The sequence below is a fragment of the Coptis chinensis genome, chromosome 4 (genome assembly GCF_015680905.1).
Source record: "Coptis chinensis isolate HL-2020 chromosome 4, ASM1568090v1, whole genome shotgun sequence".
NCBI classification, from domain to species: Eukaryota; Viridiplantae; Streptophyta; class Magnoliopsida; order Ranunculales; family Ranunculaceae; genus Coptis; species Coptis chinensis.
In genome coordinates, this window is record NC_141459.1 from 91690800 (window position 1) to 91713536 (window position 22737).

The window sequence follows — 22737 nt, forward strand, 5'->3', positions numbered from 1 at the left end:
AACAACAACTACTAAACTAACACTAACACTAGAAGCAATCAATAGCAGGACACTAATTAGACAGAATGACAATAAAAGGTTTGGTTTGTAGGATAAGGTACTAACATAATGACATATGAGAATAGACTTAATTGAATAAGCATACGTACATAGGCAACAAACTCATTATAACGAGAACAAGGTATCGATGCATCAGTCCTCTTGGTTGGTGCAAGACACAACACGATTTGTTGATAATGGCAAGTAAAATGGATTGGACCACCAAGAGTCGCTTCCATGATAAACCACACATTTGTGTTCAAGGATGGTTAATGGTTAAATGCTCCCCTTTTTTTTCTCATGGCGCATAGTTTCCGGTCGATGACTTTATGATAGCAACGGGTCTGACCAAGTACGTCACAGAGCTAATTCTAATAATATGGTTAACTCACTAATCAGAAAATGAAACGCATCAATCTCTGAAGGGCTAAACTATAACATTTCAAAGTTCTTTTCTATGGTCTGATTTATAAACTTTACTAACCATGGCTAAAATATACACCAACATACCAAGGACAACGAATAAACTCATAAATGTTCGCAAGTTCTAAATATTACTATTTTCATTAATAATCTAATTTTGTACAGTTAAGGTTGACATGCTATACACATCTCTATATACAAACAACATACTGTTAGTATATACGTATGTAAAGCTTCTAGAAGTTCAGTCAAGTCAATTCACTTAGATTCAGTTAGTTAGTTACATTCTGTTATTAGTATTGTACATGTGTCAGTTAGTGATTGGTTGTGTGTGATGTCAAATGTAAGTATAAATACAATGTAATAGCTAGCATTTCAGTCAAATGAAAATCATTTTTGATTCATTCTTCTTACATGGTATCAGAGCATGAAAATGTCTAACGACAATTGATCCTAATCCTCATTTCTCAATCTCAGTTCAATTCAAGAACTCAATCTCCATTAATGGTGTTATGAAGCTCAAATCAAAAGATATATGTTTCTTCTAATCTCATTCAATCGATCGTCAAATCAAGCTAAGTTTTGCTTTCATGTTTTTGTTTGAAATCAAGCATTTGATTTCAGTTCTTGGTTATTAAATCATTCATTCGATCGTTATTGTGTTTCTTTGATTGAAATAAAACATTTGTAAAGATTTCATTTGTAAAGATGTTTACACAACAATCTTGTCCAAATATAACAAATTTGGTGACAATTAAACTCACCAAAGAAAACTATGTTTTGTGGAAGTCAATGTTTATGCCAATCCTCAAAAGGTTCAATCTGTTAGGTTTTGTTGATGGTTCAAAACCATGCCCAAATGAGTTCATTCCTGGAACTGAAGGTGGTATTGTTACTATGGTGTCTAATCCTGCATATGATGAATGGAATGATAAAGATCAGGGTTTATTGATTTGGCTTAATGCCACAATCTCGGAAGGTTTGCTTGTTTATGTTGTTGGAGCACCCACATCTAGGGATCTCTGGACTATATTGGAGAAGAGGTTTTCAATGGTTTCAAGAGGGCATATTCATCAATTAAAGATTAAACTTCAATCGATGAAGAAAAGTAGTATGAGTATGGCTGAGTATCTGCAGAAGATAAAAGAAATCACTGGTCAACTAGCACAAGCTGGGTGCAATATGGATGAAGGAGATACTTTAATTACAATTTTAACTAGTTTACCCATGGAGTATAAACCATTCTATACCTCAATCAAAACCAGAAAGGAGGATGTGTCTCTGGATGAGTTACATGGGATGTTGTTAAGTGAAGAGATGAATGTGGAAGAACATCAAACTCTGGTGCAAGCTCTCATAGTTCCACAAGCTTATGCAAATTTGGAAGGGTAATTCCAATGGAAATTACAATGGCAGAGGTGCTTATAATGGAAGAGGTAGAAATGGTAGAGGAAGAAGCTATAATAGAGGAGGTTATACCAACTATAATGGCGGTAACTCAGGTTATAATGGTGGTGGTAATTACAATGGTGGGAACTTTGGTGGAAACTATACTGGAGGAAATGGTAGTGTCAACAACAACAAATGCTATCAGTCTGGACCAACAAATGGACCTCAGATAGGTCAAAGGTTCAATAATGGTAACAAGCCATTGTGTCAGATTTGTGGAAAACTGGGACATTATGCTATCGACTGCTTTGATAGGATGAATTATGCTAATCAAGGGAAAATTCCACCGAAGCAACTACGAGCTATGGTTGCACACAGAAATGAGGCCTCATCATCAAAAAGTTCTAATTGGTATGCTGACAGTGGAGCTTCAAATCACATGACTGCAGGCTACTCAAACCTGGAGTTTCCACATGGTTATCATGGACAAGATCAAGTAACAGTTGGAGATGGTCAATCTTTGGACATTGCCAATATTGGTAATATTACTAGGTGATTCCATTGGGCACTCATCAAATTGGATTGGGCAACCCCTCAAAAAAAAAGAAATTTTACAAATTTGTCATATTACAAATTTGCCATAAAACCCAAGCCCAAAGAACCAATTCAACCGGTATTGCCAAAAACGAACCCTCCCGTCGTTTTGTTCACTCAAACGACACGACCATGTCATTCGAGTGTACACTCAAACGACTTGACCAAGTCGTTTACGTTTTACACTCAAAACGACATGGTCGTGTCGTTTGAGTGTAAAACGTAAACAACATAACCATGTCGTTTGAGTGAAAATGAAAACGACTTTGCCAAGTCGTTTGAGTGTACACTCAGACGACATGACCATGTCGTTTGAGTGTTACTTTGAGTTTGAGTTACACTCAAACGATATGGACAAGTCGTTTGAGTGTTACTCACACTAACACTGAAACTACGTGTCCATGTCGTTTGAGTTTACACTCAAACTACGCGGTCATGTCGTTTGAGTGTGCACTCAAACTACATGACCAAGTCGTTGAGTGTATACTCAAACGACATGGCACAGAAGTTTCAGTGTTACTCACACTAACACTCAAACCACGCCGCCATATCGTTTGAGTGTACACTCAAACTACACGCCATGTCGTTTAAGTGTATACTCAAACTACATGGTCGCGTAGTTTGAGTGTACACTCAAACGACATGGCCGTGTAGTTTGAGTGTTAGTGTGAGTAACACTCAAACGACGGGTTCATGTAGTTTGAGTATACACTCAAACGACATGGCCGGGTAGTTTGAGTGTAGGCTCAAACGACATGGCCGCGTAGTTTGAGTGTGCACTCAAACTACATGGCCAGCGTAGTTTGAGTGTACACTCAAACGACATGGCCGCGAACGATATGGCCGCGTAGTTTGTGTGTTAGTGTGAGTAACACTCAAACGACTTGTCCATGTAGTTTTTGAGTATACACTCAAACGACTTGGACATGTTATTTGAGTATACACTCAAACGACTTGGTCACGTGTTTGAGTGTACACTCAAACGACGTGGACACGCGCTCAAACGATTTCAATTGAATTAGAAAAATTAAAATCCGATTTAAAAAATTGGGTTAGAAACAACACAATTACATCAATAAAACTACATGCACTCTACACTCTTTATCTGTTATGACATAGTATCTTTATAACCAAGTTAAAACATGTAATCAAACATGCTACATGTAATCAAACATGCTATAAAATCTAAAATAATAATTTGTTTTATATCTAAACTTGTTATTATTATTATTTTTTCAATTGTGAATCATAAACTAGTTTGGGGTTTAGAGTTCAGAGTTCAAGGTTTAGAAATTTCGTACCAACATATTTCACTTAATTATTTGAAATAATAATTTGTTTTATATCTAAACTTATTATTTTTTATTTTATTTTTAAAATTGTGAATCATAAACTAGGTTGAGATTTAGGGTTTAGGGTTTAGAGTTGTTTACAAATTTCGTGCTAACAAATTTTACTTAATTATTCAAAATAATAATTTGTTTTATTTATAAACTTATTATTTTTTATTTTCTTTTTCAAATTTTGAATCATAAACTAGTTTGGGGGTTTGGGGTTTGGGTTTAGGGTTTACAAATTTCGTACCGACATAAAAAAAAATTTAATTTCAAACATATTTCACTAAATTATCCAAATCTAAAATAATAATTTGTTTTATATCTAAACTTGTTATTTTCCATTTTTTTTTATTCAATTGTAAATAATAAACTAGTTTGGGGGGTTTACAAATATATTTCATTCAATTATTCGAAATATATCAAAATTTCAAATATATATAGAATACTCATTCACTCAGTTTAGAGTTTAGGGTTTACATAGAATACTCAAGTTTCTCTACATACTCAAGTTTCTCTACATGGAACATGAAGATGAAGAAGAAGTATTTGAGGTAATGTTTGAGGTACAACAACAAATTAGAGAAGAACAACAAATTAGAGAAGGAGAAAATAGAAGATATGTTGAAAGTGAAGAAATGGAACAAAATGTTGAAGGTCAAGGTGAAGAATTTGAAGATGCGACAAGTCGAGCAAATGAAATTCGAGAAATCGTCGGCGACAAAATGCAAACCTAAATAATGAGGTAACACTTGATTAAAATGAATACAAAACACTTGATTGATTGAATGAATGAATGAATGGATGCAAAATGAATGAATGCAAAACCCGAGCCCAAACGACATGGTCGGGTCGTTTGGGAACACTATCAAACGACATGGGCACATGTAGTTTGAGAACACTACTGAACGACATGGCGGTGTAGTTTGAGAACACTACGAAAGCGACATAGGCTGGGTCGTTTCATTACACTATAGCACTACATGGCTAGGTCGTTTCATTACACTATAGAACTACATGGCGGGTCGTTTGGACTCTTGATGAAACTACATGGTCGGGTCGTTTGAAACTAAATGCAAATTGTTTGAGACTCTTGTTTTATTCTTCTATATGTAGAATTCTTTGCCGCTTATCCGGGGAACCGATCTTCGCAAACTCGAATGATGTGGATTGTCAACCGATTTTAAGTGATACAACAGAAATTTTACTACGGAAGAGGTATGATTGAGTAGGCATTGATTTTTTTTTTTTAAAATTTTCTAAATATAATTTTATTAGTGTATTAATAATAGTTGTTGTTTTTTATGTGTTTAGGTCTTTCATACACGTAGCGAGGCAATCGATTGGGCAACCGCTAGAGGAAGACAAGTTAATGTTGTTGTGGTCATTGAAAAGTCGAGTGTGCCAAAGGAAACCGAAAGTAGCAAGATTGAATTTGGCTTATGCGAGTGCTTTCGGGTGTGTATCGGTCACACAAGAAGGAAGGCTAAGAGAAGGCTAATAAGAGAAGGTCGAGAACCAAGAAATCGGGATGTCCATTTAAGTTAAAAGGTATTTTCCAACGCGGCACTGTCGATAGTTGGAAAATTGTCGTTCTTAATGGTGTTCACAACCATCCATTGGCGAAGACCCTTAAAGGACATGCATTTGCTACTCGACTAACCGTTCGAGTTCGAGTATTTGTCAGAGATGAGTAAGTGTGGAATAAAACCTAAACAAATATTGGATTCCATCAAGAATAGGTATCATGATAACATCTCTAGTATATCCCAAGTCTACACTGCAAGGCAGAAGGTGAGGAAATTGGATATGAGCGGTCTCACACAATTCGTGAGATTGCGTGAGTTGTTAGCAAAAGAACATTATTTTGAGGAGTTGAGGAGATGGGATGAGAATACCGAGGAGATAACGGGATTGTTATGGGCCCATCGAGAAGGTGTTAAGTTGGCTCGGACTTTTCCAAACCGGTTTTTCATGTTAGACGCTACCTACAAAACTAACGGTATCGGTGGCCTTTCGTGCGGTTTGTTGGGGTGACTTCAACGTGGAAATCTTTCACCGCGGTGTCGGTCTTTGCTTGATCACGAAACAACAAATCGACTATGAGTGGGCCCCTGCATCATTTTAGTGGCTTGCTTGGTGACATAAGTCCATCGTGATCGGGTCCGACGAGGGGACTTAGCCACGATGAAGTGCGGTGAGAGTTTTTCCTAACGCACACAAGCATCTATGTAGATGGCATATCGCTACGTCGTCCTTTCAAAATGTTACGATATTTTTCCAACTATAGAACTTGTAGAGAAGGCCGGTTTCGTGGAACAACGTAGTCAAATCGAAGACGAGAGGTTATTTTCAGTAGATGGGATGATTTGGAAAAATATTACGGGGTTGAAAGTACTCAATTTTGTTTGTTATTTTGCGAGAGACTTGGTTTCCTCCGCGGGGATCGATTCGTATGTTGTTGGGTGACCAACACATTCACTTTGGGAGTACAACGACCAATAGAGTTGAAGGGTCTCATGCTCGGTGAAGCGTGTACTAGGAAATGCAAACTGTCATGATTTTTTGAGTATGTTTAGCTTAATCCACCCGATTCGGAGATGCGGATGTCCGAGATTAGAGCTAGCTACCGAGAGAAGTATGATTGTAACTTCAAAGCACCACCACGGATTCCTTTGTTTCGTGAACTCGAGAGACCTTGTCTCACGCAAGTGTTTAGACTTGTTATTTGAAGAAATAGATACCAGCGTAAAAGCGTGTAAAAGATGGAGAGATAAGGTGTTGGTGCTATTTGCGCACGAGCCATGGACTGCCATGTGCTCATGAATTAATTGAGTTTGAAGAGCAAGAGCGGTCCATCCCTTTGACTGCTATCGACCCCTTTTGGAAAACATTGTCTGCTTCTCCCAATGTGTCAGTGGGTGTTGGTCCCGATGTTGCACCTTCGATGGACTTGTTCATGAATAGGTTTGCAATGGTTTCTGAAGAAGAGCAGAGGGTTATGATTAGGAAGCTTATGGAGATTGCCGTACCAGAAAGTACATGGCTAGTACCGCCTTGTGAGGAAGCAAAAACCAAAGGTCGGCCGAAAGGTAGCTGCAGCAGAAAGCTTCAAACTGGAGATGATAACTCTTCAAAGCGAGATCCATCTCATTTTGAACATTCTCAACGTGACCATGAAGAGTGGGTCTCGTCACAACCAAACATTACGCCCACCCAAAACACCCACACTACACCAAGAAAGAAGTCTTCTCCAAAACTACCAACCCAAAACATCCACACCACACCAACAAATAAGCCTTCTCCAAAAACAACCACACCAAGAAATAAACCTTCTCCCAAAACACCAAAACAACCACACCACTTAAATAAGCCTTCTCCAAAACGGTCACACCACTAAATGTGAGAGATGGCTTAGACTTTGGAAAGACGAGGGGTCATAAGGATTACGGGTTGGATATATTCTGAAGAAATGCATAAATACATTGTTAGAGTCCATGACCCGTTGGCGATGGCAAGCTGGGTTATAGAGCTTTCTGCATTGCATTAGGAAGAAGTCAAGAAGAATGGCCACAGATGAGAAGGGAGTTATGCGAAGAGTTTATTGACAACCTCCCCCTTTATTGTACTTTGTACAATCAAAGTGAGGTTTTTTATTCGATGAAGGAAATCCTACATGAAGAAGGTTACGCACCCTTAAATAAGTGGATGAGCATGCCTTTTGCTGGATACTTATTTGCTTCAAGATTTAATGTTGTCCTTATGCATTTAGGAGCTCGTCAGTGCTTCCTTCTCATGTCGCTGAGAACCCAAGCAAATCCTGAGAGAGTGACCCAAGTGTTGGGTAGCGCACATGTTGGTGGAAATCATTTTGTCAATGTTGAACTTGTTGAAGATTGTCCGGTTCCTCCAGTAATGCGCCAATGGCTTAGAGCTCGATATGATATTGCTGAAAGTTGGAATTTGGCCTTGACAGTAAGACAATTGCAATTTATGGTATTGAACATTCCCAATTTAATATGGGAAAATGAGCTCGTTGAAGACCCAACAGTACATGTTATCGACTAAGTTGTTTGTATGTTGTCGATATGATATTTTGATGTAATTTGTATTTTGATGTAATTTGGAACAAGTGTAATTTGATTTGATTTTTATGTTATCAATGTTAGGGCTTTTATTTGATTTGATTTGGAAATCGAGTAATCGACTAAGTTGATTCGGACGGCAATCGAGTGATTTTGAAATCGAGCGATCGACTAAGTGATATATTGATGTAATTTGATATTTTGATGTAATTTGGAACAAATGTAATTTTATTTTATTTTTTTGTTATTTGGAAATAATGTTAGGGCTTTTATTTGATTTGATTTGGAAATCGAAAGTAATCGACTAAGTTGATTGATGACGGACAATCGAAGTGATTTTGAAATCGAGCGATCGACTAAGTGATATATTGATGTAATTTGATATTTTGATGTAATTTGGAACAAATGTAATTTTATTTTATTTTATTGTTATTTGGACATAATGTTAGGGCTTTTATTTGATTTGATTTGGAAATCGAGTGATCGATTAAGTTGATTCGGACGGCAATCGAGTGATTTGGAAATAGAGCGACCGACTAAGTTGATTCGGACGTCAATCGAGTGATTTTGAAATCGAATGATCGACTAAGTTGATTCGGATGGCAATCGAAAGTGATCGACTAGTTGATTCGGACCCTAATCGAAAGTGATTTGAAATAACGTTAAGTATGTTGTCAATAATGACCGAAACTACACGGTGAAGTCGTTTGGCTTTAATACAAAACGACCCAGCCAGATCGTTTGGTTTAAAGGAAAAACGATGTGGTCATGTCGTTTGGCCTTTAGACCAAACGATGTGGTCATGTCGTTTGGTCTTTAGAACAAACGATGTGCATGGGTCGTTTGAGATTAAAAGCGACCGATCTGCCGTGGTCGTTTGGTATAAAGGAAAAACGATCTGCTGAGGTCGTTTGGCCTTTATGCCAAACGATGCGGCTAGGTCGTTTGGAAGAAAATTTTTTCAAAATTCGTTTTGTTTTTACAACACTTTCATATTCATCAAATTCCACTTTTCCATTTAAACATCAAATATCAAACACTCTCATTCATCAAATTCCACTTTTCCATTCAAACATCAGATATCAAACATTCATGCAAACATCATATCCATTCAAACATTGGATCAAAACCCTAAACTCAAAAACAAATTACATTCAAACATTAAACCCTAAACCCTAAACATTAAATTCCATTCAAACATTCATGCAAACATCATATCCATCAATTCATCGAAGTTAACAAAATTACAAACCCTAAACTCAAAACAAATTACATCCATCAAACTAAATTACAAAGTTACAAACCCTAAACTGAAACAAATCAACTATAAGCCCACCAATGTACTTGCACCTAGTCAAGTTGCGCTGTTCAAGGAGGACCTTGCTTCCTCGGCATATTATTCCCAGCCAATTGCAGACCTCTCTCTAGCAAACGATGGTTTCATCGATGACGCCGTTACGCCGAAAAAGAAAAATCAAGATAAGTTACCAATCGAATGCAAAAATCACAATTAGAGAAAACTCAATTAAAAATCACAATACTTACAATCGGTGAACGGTTAGGGGTGTTGTCTCCGGGGAGGGATGAATAGGAAGAAGCTCGGGGTTCACCAAAACTACATGAGAATTCCTCGCATACCAAGTCATGTAGTTTTGATGACACTCCCATGGATAAGGCGAAATAGGTCCTCGGTTGCAGAGTTGAATCACGGATTTTGCCACGACTCGATAAAAGTGGCCCAATATTGGTCCAGCTCACCTCATACCAGCGTCGCCACGGTTCTTGTTCTCCAATTTGGCATTGGAGGATCTCTAGGTACAAGTTGCACGTGACATTAACCGACGACACCACCACCTTGCGACGGTAAAGCTCGACAATGTTGAAAAACATAGCAATCCCTCAAAAATGCAATGTCATCGATCGGGTTTGTATCTCGATATTTTTGTAGGGATGCCAAACAACTGAAACAAAATCAAATGTGTCATTAACAACTCTAATGATCAATTACTAAAAATAAATATAAAGAAACTTAAATACCAAATTGTCATTGAATTTAATACTTACATTGAACTCATTCAAATCATCAATTATCGCCGATAAAACCGCAATGCATACGTTAGGTCGTAATAGTGTGGAGCTTAATCGGGATGTGTCTGTGAGCACGCGGCTGAGACGAGATATAGTTGAAGTTTGGGACTGTCATGAATACCGGAAAATACTCATAGATCCATGCCTAGATATACACAAATAGTTAACATATTGATAGAGTAATAAAATTAACATTAAAAAAAAATAAACTCTAAAATACTCAAGTTTTACCTGTAGAAGAGTCATATAGCCTGTAACCCCTTTCACCTTCGCACATGTGGCAGCCCCGAGACCTCTATATAAAAACGCCAAAATTGCTGCACCCCATGCATACTCTTCTATCTCACTGAATTTCAACAACGGCCTCAGATAACATATAGGCACTCCAGTCCCAGACTTGTCAGTAAAAACGGCACATCCAAAGAAAAACAGAATAAAAGCTCTAACAGTCCGTTGAACATCCTGGAAACTCGAGGCCTTCTCTACCACATTCCCAGCAGCGTCACATATAGGGCTATCATGAATCTTGTTCGCAAAATGCTTCCGGATGAATTCTAGCCTTACTTTTGAAGTGAACTTGCTAGCTTCCATCTCCGCCCTAATCAAATCAATAGGGAGCCCCAGACCAAGATGTAAGAGATTTATCGATTGTTGTAAGTTCAGCTCACTGTCCCCTTGCACCGCTCTTCCTCTAACTGTGACTCCACATATTTGGACAACATCGTCCAAAGTCACATTCTCTCCCCCAACTGGCATATGGAAGGTGTTGGTCTCCGGATGCCATCTCTCCACAAACGCAGAGATCAATGGTGGATCCATATGCTCGTGATAACCTTCCACGAGATCAAACAACCCAGTCCTTCTCAACTGCACGGCAAATCTCGGAGACCTTTCACATTCATTTTTGAAATTCCATTGGGATAACTTCGCTAAGTGTGAAACACACTTCAACTCTCCAGCGATCCTCCCGAAACAACCTAGCACGCATTAGATATATATGAACGAAACAAAAGATTTTGTAAAAGAAAATCAAAGTACACAAGAAAAACAAAATATTACCCTTCTCTCCCAAACATCGCGAGCGACATGCACCGCATAGTCATACAACAACTCGACTCATAACGGGCCTCCCTATACACACCTCTTTGAAACTCCAAATCATCATTGGATTTTCTTACGAAATCCAATACCGGAGGTGCTTCTTTCCACCGGGTGGTACGCCTTCTACCACATATTCTTCAACATCATCATCCCGCTCATCCTCCCTCCTCACTCTCCTCCTCACTCTCACTCTCCTCTTCTACTATACTCTTCCCTTTGTCTAAACCTACATCTAAACCTACATTAGTATCACTATCTACACTATCTTCACTAAACGAATCAACCTCGGGGAATCTCGGGAACCTCTTTTTTCCAAATGGTCCCCTACGCTACCGATGCCGGATTAAGCCGTCGCCCTATCTCTTTTTCTTCCAACTGCATCACCGCTAGAGGAACCGCCACCAAACAATTTCTTAACACCCTTCAATGTAGTTTTGCTACATTCTTCACATTCTTTGATCGAGGACCCATCGCTACAAAGAAAAATAAAATAAGTATTAGTAAACCATATTTAAATAAACAATGTACAAAGAAAACCACTAGAAAAAAGAGATCATCCCAGTCGTAAAACAAATGTACTTATAAGCTTGCTATGATAACTCCAAGTATATATGAAGAAATAGAATGAGGCGTTACACTATCCAAATTCTATCGAATTTTGGGCGAGTTTCCTTTGTTTAGTCAACATTTCGTATACTTAAACCTGTCATAACCTGGAAATCAATAATGACATCCTTCCAACAACCATATGTACATAACACCCTATAAAATATTCAACCCACAATACAATTTCTATCCCTCGTCAAGCATAGGGGAAACCACCCAAAAAAACCACCTTGATTGTACATTCAGTAAATTTGATAACCAAAGAAAAAGCTTCTCACCTATAATGCTTTACCGCCGGTTTGTTCCCTCAGATCCGGACCTTAAGCAAGTACTTCGTAAAAGCTGCATGTAATCAAGGTCATTACTCATTAGTCAAGACTCAAGAACATAAGCAATATAAAAGGTGAGTAACAGAATGTATAGAGACACTAATCATAAAATGGTAAAAGTATCTTCTCTTATAACATCAAGCCCTAAAGGAAAATACTAGGTATGAAAGATGAGCACTATGTAAACAGAAAACAACTGTATTATCGTCTAATGCCCAATCAATTCAATCAATAAACAGAAAACAACTGTACAGATACTGGAAATACAAGAAAATAACTTTTGATAGTTAAGGATTTATTATCGTCAGTTGGAAAATAACTCAAAGAATTCATGAAAACAAGTTCATAAATCCAACAAACATCGTTATTTGATTAACAACTCTAGGCCTCTATAAATCCAGTACAACAAGTTCATAAAAACGAATGATAACAACAAACATGAATGACAATGTTGCACTAGTTCCATTCAAAATTCAGGAATCTAACATAAGGTTACACTGAAACAAATCCAATCTTCATACATTAGAGGAGGAATGAACAACCGTACCCCATTACAACAGAAACAAGATTCTACCAACAACCGTACCCCATTACAAATTCCAAACCATCAAATATTACCCATTTCCTAAAACAAGTAGTTAAACCAAGCCAACAAGAAATAGAACCAAGCCAATATGATTCTTACCTTCAAATTGGATATGAAACTTGATTCAAATTGGATATGAAACTTGATTCAGGAAAGAAAAACTCGATGGCTCAATTTGATTGTGCGATTCTCAATTACAATTGTACCGATTCTAATTGGATTGGGCGAGAATTGGAATGGTTTTTGGATTGGGCGATTCTAATTGGATTGGGTGATTCTAATTCGTTTTTGGTTAGGGTTCGAAGGGTTTTTTGGCCGAGTGCGCGAGAGAGATGACCGACTAGAGAAGGTTTTTCCGGTTTCGCGATGGAAGTGGGGGGTGTACTGGGCTTTTTGTTGGGCTTCGCAATTTGGGCTTGGGCTGGAGGCTGCCCAATCCAATTTTGGTGGTTTCAATGGGGACCCATTCTTTATGTGACAAGTTAATATTCTGAAGACTAGCTAAACACATTCTAGTACTCCTGTCAGACGACACATATAAATCAAACACAAGAAAGATGTCCTACCACCCCCAGCAAGACGGAGTGTAAGAATCAAATATTCACAACTTACAACACTAAAAGTAGAAAGAGAGCAATGACGTCCTAAACATAATACCCAACTAACCCTCATTAACAAAACACGAGATAACTCAAAGAATGAATATCTCTAGCTCTCCACCATTAATCATCAAGTAATCAATATAACAAGGTTTTTATTCCAAGGTAAACAATAATGAAACAACAATGACTCAAGCCATTAATCCACATTCTGAATGCAGATGGAACTAGCATGACATGCACCTACACCAATGGCCAAATGCGTTCAACTAAAAAGAACGTAACTTATTCAGTCCACACTGTTGCCGACTTGCCGTGTCAAACAATATTTGGAAATTCGAGGAAACCCAAATACATATCAACAGCATGGAAGCCTAGAATACACACAATCAGTAAAAGACACAACAGATCCTATAAGTGAACATGTCATGCTATAATTCTACCATTTCGTTAACTTTTATCATCTAGAACTTTTAATATTTCAATTAAGCACGTACTCAAATGTTATAGATTCATGATTATTAAATAAGGAGTGTCAAGGGAAATCATGGACAGGTTATGCATAATCGTTTCAGCCATTGACATTGTTATTGCTAGCTAGGTAAAGTTCAACTGTCCATTCCCTATTTTCAATCATCTACTATAATTCTACCATATTGACTTGAGTAGCACTGATATATGGAAACTCAACTTACCCACACTGTTGCCTCTTCTTGGACAGAGTCATAGAGTCATATTAATAATCCATATAGGGAAATGGACTCTTCCAAACTCAAAAGAAATTAAACAGGTACTCCCAAACACCAGCTTTACATCCAAATTCAGGTTTTCCAGTTGAAAAGTATCAATATTTAAAAAGGGTACAAGAAAAGCGCGATCTTCCGATAGTGAATGTTGTGAGCATGTCAAACACGCTAAAGGATGACTTACCTGGAATCTTCCTATATTGTACACTTTATGTTCTAGATTAAAAACAAGATAATCTCCTTATATCATGCTCCCAAACACGAGCATCATATCCAAATTCAGATTTTCTTTTTTCCAAAGGAAGAAAGAAACCAATAATTAAAAGGGGTACACGGAACCTCAAGACATTAGCAGCCAAAAACAAAATCGTGTTGTAGTGTACGTACTAATATGAGTATGTCAACATAATCACGCTAAAACCTGACTTACCTGAAATCTTCCTATATGATAATGTTCTAGAAGAGAAACAAAAAATCATATTCACAGTCTAGTTATCTTCGAATCAAGACATCTCCTAGGTGGGGACGAGATTGGCAGTCCCCCGATCAAGTATGTCACATCAGCCATTACTTGACCATCTTCATGAGGAACACTAAAGAAGAAAATGGCATTCTAGGATGAAATGGGTATGGAAGAAATTTTGGATTGAGAAAAATAACTAAGACATGCTTGAGTATGGTCCTTTGGATTTACTTGTGAGCCTTCGATTGTAAAGGGATGCATCGGGAGCGGAGCTCACTAAATAATTAGATACAGAACAAACTTCTTGGCTAGGATACCAAAACTTATGGGATTCATATTCCGTAACGTACAATGTCTAAGAACCACCTTACTTATTGGCATGGACAACTAATAATGAGAGTCTAACTGCAAAAGTATTATTTAGTCACTGCTAATATTCAAGGAACAAAAGGATGTACACTGGTCTAAGAAACAATGTAGGCTAAGAAACTCAACTTTTACAATAATAGATGATGGATAGGGAAGCTTAAAAAAATTACTCGGGACTATAAAGCAATAGCGAGGCTTTTTTTTGGTAGCTGCATCACTGACTATAGAATGCATCTAGGCCCTGTTTGGCAGCACGTGTAAGGACTCCTTATACTAGTTAGTTGACGTGGCATGGTGCACATAAGCAAATGATGTTTGGTTGGTAATTACCATAAATGGTAAGTACACGTGGGGGGGGGGGGGGGGGGGAGGGGTTGACAGGGTCGTTATGTGTTCATGAAAACATGTATAGCGGTATCTCCTTGATACCCTTTGACTCTGACAAACTTGGTGATAATAGGAAAAGCATCACACCTCCAAACACGTAAAGTGTCTTGCATTTATTGATACCTTAAATCTAGGAATAAAATCCTTAGTCATTTGACTGTCTTCCATATACAACACTCTCACCAACTGCCAAACATGGCCTAGTTTGCTTCTAGGGTGGGGAGCGTTTCAACTATTCCCAGTGCTTAGGAGATAGTCGTATGATTCTAAAAGTTATTTGGCTAAGGTATGGAGAAATATGTATAGAAGAACTTAAACTTTTCATAGTGATACTACTTGTCTTTGTCATGTACGTAAATACACCACGAAGTTTATAAGATTATCTTAGGGAGAGGAGAAATATAACATCAAGGGGGCTTTAATTTGATGGAACCACAAAGAAACAAAGCAACAAAGTTTGTATTAAGAGAGGTATCCCTCGCAGGAGGTGCCGGACTCATCGGGCTGAACGCTACCGTGGATTGCATCCCACCTTACCATCAACACCGACTAATAGGCTAACAAAAACGAGAAACAAAAGAGTATTGAGATGGAATTAGCACTAATTTGGTGTTCTCAATGAAAAGAGTGACAATAAGGAGGAATGTAGCCTTTCTTTACTGCAGTATGCGAGATATATATGTACGAGATATATAGCACGTTGAAGACGTAAAACAAGATGAGACAAACAAGAAAAGCTTAAATATATGTCAAAATCCAAGACAAACTTCAAAGACATATTGCTAAAGTTTTAGTTCATCAAAAGAAATATATATTTACATCCGATTAGCAATCGATCACTTATTAATCTATATAGCTCAACATATAGCAGCCAAGCCTAGAGTGAAATGGGAAAAGATGATGCTAAGTGTCTCAATTTATTTTTCTCAGCATCTTTATAGGAATTCTACCTCTTTCTACTTTCATTTATGTTTGTTATTTTCGAATAAACATTTTCTTACTTTGTTCGATTTAAGCCCACTATATTTCCAAGTTACCGAGATGTGACGATATCAATGAATGCTAGCTAGGTAAAGTTCAACCTGTCCATTCCCTATTTTCAATCATCTACTATAATTCTACCATATTGACTTGAGTAGCACCGATATATAGAAACTCAACTTACCCCTGCCACAATTGCCTCTTCTTGGACAGAGTCATAGAGTCATATTAATAATCCATATATAACATTTCAAAGCAACAAACCATGATCATATCACATATATATGATTACATAATAAGAGATTGCACAAATTAAGAAGAACCAACCTGAATTTCAATTGAAGAACTCGCGAAATTTCAAGCTTTCACCGCTTCTTCCAACTTGCAATTTTGATAAAGCTCGAATTGAGAAACTCAAATTGAGAGACTCAAACGAATTGAGAAACTCAAATCTAGTTTTCAGTGACAAACACATACAAACTGTGATCAATGGTGGATCAATGGTGGATCAAACTCGAATTGTTGGAGATTTTGATCAATGGTGGAGAGATTGTGTTGGAGATTTTGATCAATGGTGGATCAAACCCAAATCGAAGGCTTTGCAAACTCGAGTTGTTGGAGATTTGTTGTTTTGGCCAAAACAACAACCGTTCTTAATTCAATTGTTGGAGATTTGTTGGAGAAACTCGAATCGGCACTCGAATTGTTGGAGATTTGTTGGAGATTTGAAATTGAATTTGGGGTTAGGGTTTGAAGGGTTTCATGAAAGACACGACCGGTAATGGTAGGTTTTCCCGGTTTCGATTTGGTGGGGGGGGGGGGGGTGTATTGGGCTTTATTGTTTGGGCTTTGTTGTTTGGGCTTGGGCGGAGGCTGCCCGATCTAATATGAGTGGCGCCCAATACAGCACCCTATTACTATCCATACCCAAGATTTAAATTCTAAATTAGTACTAAAAGACGTTTTGCATGTTCCTCAAAATTCACAAAATTTACTTTCTATGCATAAGTTCACATCTGATAATGACTGTTCCTTGGTTTTCACTTCATCTCATTTCTACGTGAATGACAACATGTCACAGAAGATTCTTTTCCAAAGGCCCCATAGGCATGGACTGTATCCTATCACACTCTCCACTTCATCACCTACTCTACCTTCTGCTCTCATTGCTCCCAAGACTCAAGCCTATATTGGTGAAAGAGTTATTCCAATGATCTGGCACCAACGGCTTGGTCATCCTGCTTCCTCAACCTTCAAAAAGATACTTCATCAATTTGAGCTTCCTTTGAATAAAAACTCAAAAGAGAATTTCTGTAATAATTGTCAATTTGGTAAAAGTAGTCAGTTACCTTTTCAGAATTCTAAGTCTAGAGCTGCTTATGCTTTAGAACTTCTTCATGTGGATTTATGGGGACCATCACCTTGTAATTCAATTTCTGGATTCAAATATTATGCTAGCATTGTGGATGATTTTACAAACTAGTGTTGGTTGTTTCCTTTGTATGCCAAATCTGATTTCTTTGTTGTTTTCAAACAGTTTAAACTTCAAATTGAAATTTTTTTAAACACAAAAAATCAAAATCTTGAGGTCTGATGCAGGAGGAGAATTTACTAGTACTATCCTTGAAAATTTTCTAAGTGAATGTGGCATTAAACACCAATTTTCGTGTCCACACACACCACAACAGAATGGTGTTGTGGAAAGAAAACATAGACATCTCACTGACCTAAGCAGAACTCTTTTCTGTCAGAGTTCAATCCCATATTCATATTGGACAGAAGTTTTCAATACTTTTGTGTTTCTCATCAACAGATTACCCATTAAACACTTTAACTATGTGTCACCATATCAAAAACTCTTTAATAAACCACCAGACTATACCATACCTATCTCAAAAGTTATGGATGTGCCTGTTATCCATGGCTAAAACCCTATACAACAAACAAGTTTCAAGCCAGAACCAAAGAATGTGTTTTTATAGGGTATAGTATGAATCATAAAGGCTATAGATGCTTAGATCATAATACTGGAAGGATATATGTTTCTCGAAATATTATTTTCAATGAAGTCCATTTTCCTTACAAAACCAAATCGTATGAATCCTTTCAAAAGCCTTCTGTATCATCTGATCATAGTTTCATTTCATCTTTTAATCCATTTGTTAACTCTTCTTCAATGTCTTCTTCTCCTCAAAATGATATTTCTTCAACTCATTTTTCTATTCCAGTTGTATCTGCATCACAATCACATAGTCACTCACCTGTTCACTCACTTAGCCATTCACCAGTTCATACACCTATTCCTGCAGTTAATTCAGATTCATCTCATATAATACATTCATCTTCACCGTTACTACTTTCAATAATTCACCCATTCCATTTCCGAGTCTATCATCAAATCAATTACCTACTCCAGAATCATCACATGTTTCCTCAGCTGTACCAGCACAAATTCTCACTTCCAAAAATCATTTGACAAATGCTCATACAATGAACACAAGAGGGAAATGTGGCATTTTTCAAAAGAAAAAGATCTTATCATTATCAATCATCAAAAACACTACAAAACATCCCCTGCCTCAATGCTATTCAGCATATTCAACACAAGTTGTCCCAATAGCTCCAACTTGTTTCAGCAAAGCTATTAAAGATCCAGGGTGGAGACAACCAATGTTAGAAGAGTATAATGCCTTGATAAAAACCCAAACTTGGATCTTAGTTCCTTATACAAATCAAAATCTAGTGAAAAACAAATGGGTTTTCAGAGTCAAACAAAAGCAAACTGGAGAGTTGGATAAACTGAAAGCTAGGTTGGTTGCAAAAGGATTCAGTCAGCAAGAAGGGGTTGACTATTTTGAAACTTTTAGTCCTGTAGCTAAGGCAGCTACTATAAGACTAATTCTAGCAGTAGCAGTTCAAAACAATTGGCTGGTAAAACAACTTGATGTCTCTAATGCCTTTTTATATGGCACATTACGAGAGGAAATTTATATGACTCAACCACCTGGTTTCATCGACAAGACAAGACCTACTCATGTTTGTAAGCTTATGGAATCACTATATGGGCTTAAACAAGCACCTCGTGCATGGTACTCTTCTCTTCTGGAAGCTCTGTTGTCTATTAGGTTCACTCCTTCAAATGCAGACAACTCACTCTTCATTCAAGAACATCAAGGTCATATTACTTATCTGTTGGTATATGTTGATGATATACTTATTACTGGGAGCTCCATTTCTAATTGTAATTTTATTATTAAGCATCTATCATCAGCCTTTGCTTTAAAAGACTTGGGAGAATTGAGTTACTTTTTAGGTCTTGAGGTGACAAGAACAAAAGACAAAATGTTTGTCTGTCAATCCAAATGCATAGTGGATTTGCTGAAAAAGCATAATATGGAAGGAGCTAAGCCGACATCTACTCCAGCATCAGCTACAGAGAAGTTAGATGCAACTTCAGGTGAAATATTAGAAGATGGTACTGTGTATAGATCAATGGTTGGTGCTTTGCAGTATCTTACATGGACTAGGCCTGACATATCCTGTTCTGTAAATCAAGTTTGTCAATACTTACACAGTCCAAGATCTACACACTTTGCAGCTGCTAAAAGAATTCTAAGGTATCTTAAAGGGACTATATCCTATGGGCTTCTTATTCACAAAGGAGTATAGACTGGACATCAGAGCATTCATGCATACTCTGATGCAGATTGGGCAGGGTCCCCCTCTGACAGAAGGTTCACAAGTGGCTATGTAGTTTATTATGGTAATACACCTATCGCTTAGTTAGCCAAGAAGCAAGCTACAGTTGCAAGGTCGAGCACAGAGTCAGAATATCGTTCTTTGGCTCACACTAGCAGCAGAATTATCATGGTTAAAGAAACTATTCAGAGGTCTTAAGATTCCAATATATCACTTACCATCACTTACTAGTTATATGGTGTGATAATAATAGTGCCATTTCCCTTGCTTCAAACCGAGCTTTTCACACCAGAACTAAACTCATTGAAGTCGATTATCATTTTGTCAAAGAACTCGTTACCAGTGCATCCCTCAAAATTAGCTATGTTTGTTCACACGATCAACTTGCAAATGTGTTTACTAAAGGGCTTTCAAGACAGAGACATTGTTATTTAAGATCCAAGCTTTCAATCCTCTCACAGAGTATTTCATCTTAAGAGGGGTTGTTAGTATATACGTATGTAAAGCTTCTAGAAGTTCAGTCAAGTCAATTCAGTTAGATTCAGTTAGTTAGTTACATTCTGTTATTAGTATTGTACAGGTGTCAGTTACTAATTGGTTGTGTGTGCTGTCAAATGTAAGTATAAATACAATGTAATAGCTAGCATTTCAGTCAAATGAAAATCATTTTTGATTCATTCTTCTTACACATACTACCTATTCAAATGTTGTTGTGCTTCTATAGCAGCTCAGTGGAAGGTCCAAACGCAAAAACAAATCCGTATGTAGGTCCTCGCCCATGAACTAAATATGTAATCTGGTGGCGATGTGTTCACATCTCTACGATAATTCACTAAGCACTAAAAAAGTGCAACAGGGATTCCTTGTTGGCATCAATCTACTATCTTCATGTAGGCCATCTTCAGTGAAGAAAAAAAATAAGATGGAAAATGAGATTCAGGTAGTTCCAGGAGTGGTATCATCTGTCACTATCTCCTCCACAGGATTTTGATCGGCCCATACAGATGCATCCAGATATCCAAGCTCAAAAAGTCTGTCAAGAACATGATCTTCTGCTGGCTCCAATGCCCAGTTGAAAAGCTGGAACCACTAGACACTTGTTAGTTATCAAGATCACAGAAATGGAACTAGTGTTGGAAGGCAAATAAGATTACCTCTCGTGCGCTAGCTCTGTTCTCGGGGTTGCAATCTGGACTGATACCAATACCTTCTAATCCCAACCGTTCCGCCGGAAAAGCACAAACTCAGACCTATATATATAAATCATCAAAAAACATTGTTTAAATAACACAATTATCTGATACAAAATCACCAATAAACATGCAAAGTAAATCTGTTATGTATGTTCAAGCTCATTACGACAGATTCTATGCCGCCAATACTCTATTTAATTATTAATTTGGTACTCATAATTTACATGTCGAGGGTAAACAAGCCTTCATCATTCACATCGACAGAAAAGAGAAATTGACATGCTCTAGTCATTTAGGTGGAACTGTGCAAGCTTAGAATGTGAGCAGTCTTTAGCAAGACAGATAACTAAATAATGTTGCATGAAAAAACACTCGAATCATACCGTTTTAGAGGCAGATGTTGGTGGTATAAACAATGTCACACCTCCATCAATGCAAACTCTTCCATTGGACCTAGCATGAACATCATCAGGGAGGAACTTCACAAGAAGTTCTCGTAGAACAGCCTGCAAATGACCATTAAATATAAGAACCCCTCTTTTGAAACAAGCAAAATTAGATTCCATACTTCTTCAATAGGCCGATCTCGGTTGCCTTTGGAGTCTGAGGCATCAGCAGTGTCAAGTCCTAGTAGGAAGATTTCACCAGAGAAACCTCCAATTGATAAACGGATCGATAGGAATTCAAGAAAACCAAGTAACGGAGCTCTTGCAGCAAAGAAACAGAAGAATTCTGTTTTAGGAGGGGCAAAGTTGCAGAATGGTACTGAGGATTTATCCGAAGAGAGTTTAAATAATCCTGATCTTTAATTTGGCGCAATTTTTGGTTTTTGGTTTTGCTACGTTTTTGGTGAATTCGACCAAGGGTGGTAACTGGTTATTCCGGGTTTGTTTTAGGGTAATTTTGACTTAACCCCCCACAGATGGGTAGCGGCTTGACTAAACCCCATTTTTAAAATCATTTGAGTTTGCCCCATTCCGTCCAGACGTTAAGATTTTAGCTATTATCGACCATTTTACCCTTTGAAATAGATGTTGATTGCCCCACATTAACATCGTTAAACCTAACTTTTAAAAACCCCCAAACGTTGCCATTATTTAATTCTTGCACTCTCTCTCTGGATCTTACCTATTGACCATTTTGCCCTTTCGACAAATTAAGTTTTTTTTTTTTTTTTTTTTTTATTAAACAAATTAAGAGGTTTACTATTAGTTAGTGTAAACCCCCAAACGCCAATATGATATTTGCATAAACCCTCCAATTTTTAGTTAACAAGAAACAAGAAGGGTTTTTCAAAGTTCTCACAATTGGAAGGGTACCGAGCTCTCATGAACATGATGAAGAAATATTTTTGGCTTCATACGTGGACCAAAGATATGGCACCGGCAGGAGCATGAAATAACACTCTTGCCTTCAATTTAGTGGAAGTTTGATGATAAATGGATGGATACACCCCATACACCGCAGAGCATGAAATAACTTACGAAAGCAATTCTCAGAATCCTTTGTTTGGTTATAAACACTCTTGCCTTCAATATGATAATTAACTTACGAAAGCAATTTCAGAATCCTTTGTTTGGTCTTCCACCACATGAAGCATCGTTATCTACATCCAATCAAGTACAACCAATAGGAGATGCACCCGAGAACACAAGTGATGGTGGTGATAGTGCCGCGAAAGGAAAATATCAATTTTCACATGTGTTCTCGTGTCACCCCTTTTAGG

The 22737-nt window shown here is 37.6% G+C and overlaps 1 long non-coding RNA gene across 1 annotated transcript; it reads right to left on the reverse strand.

Moving 5' to 3' along the window:
- Positions 1-20441: 20441 nt before the first annotated feature.
- LOC147505639 (uncharacterized) lies at positions 20442-21894 on the reverse strand. The gene is made up of 4 exons (XR_015193427.1): positions 21580-21894; positions 21395-21517; positions 20973-21068; positions 20442-20898 (listed from the first exon to the last, which is right to left on the reverse strand). It is a non-coding gene; the product is annotated as an uncharacterized LOC147505639 (long non-coding RNA).
- Between the last annotated feature and the right edge of the window lie 843 nt (positions 21895-22737).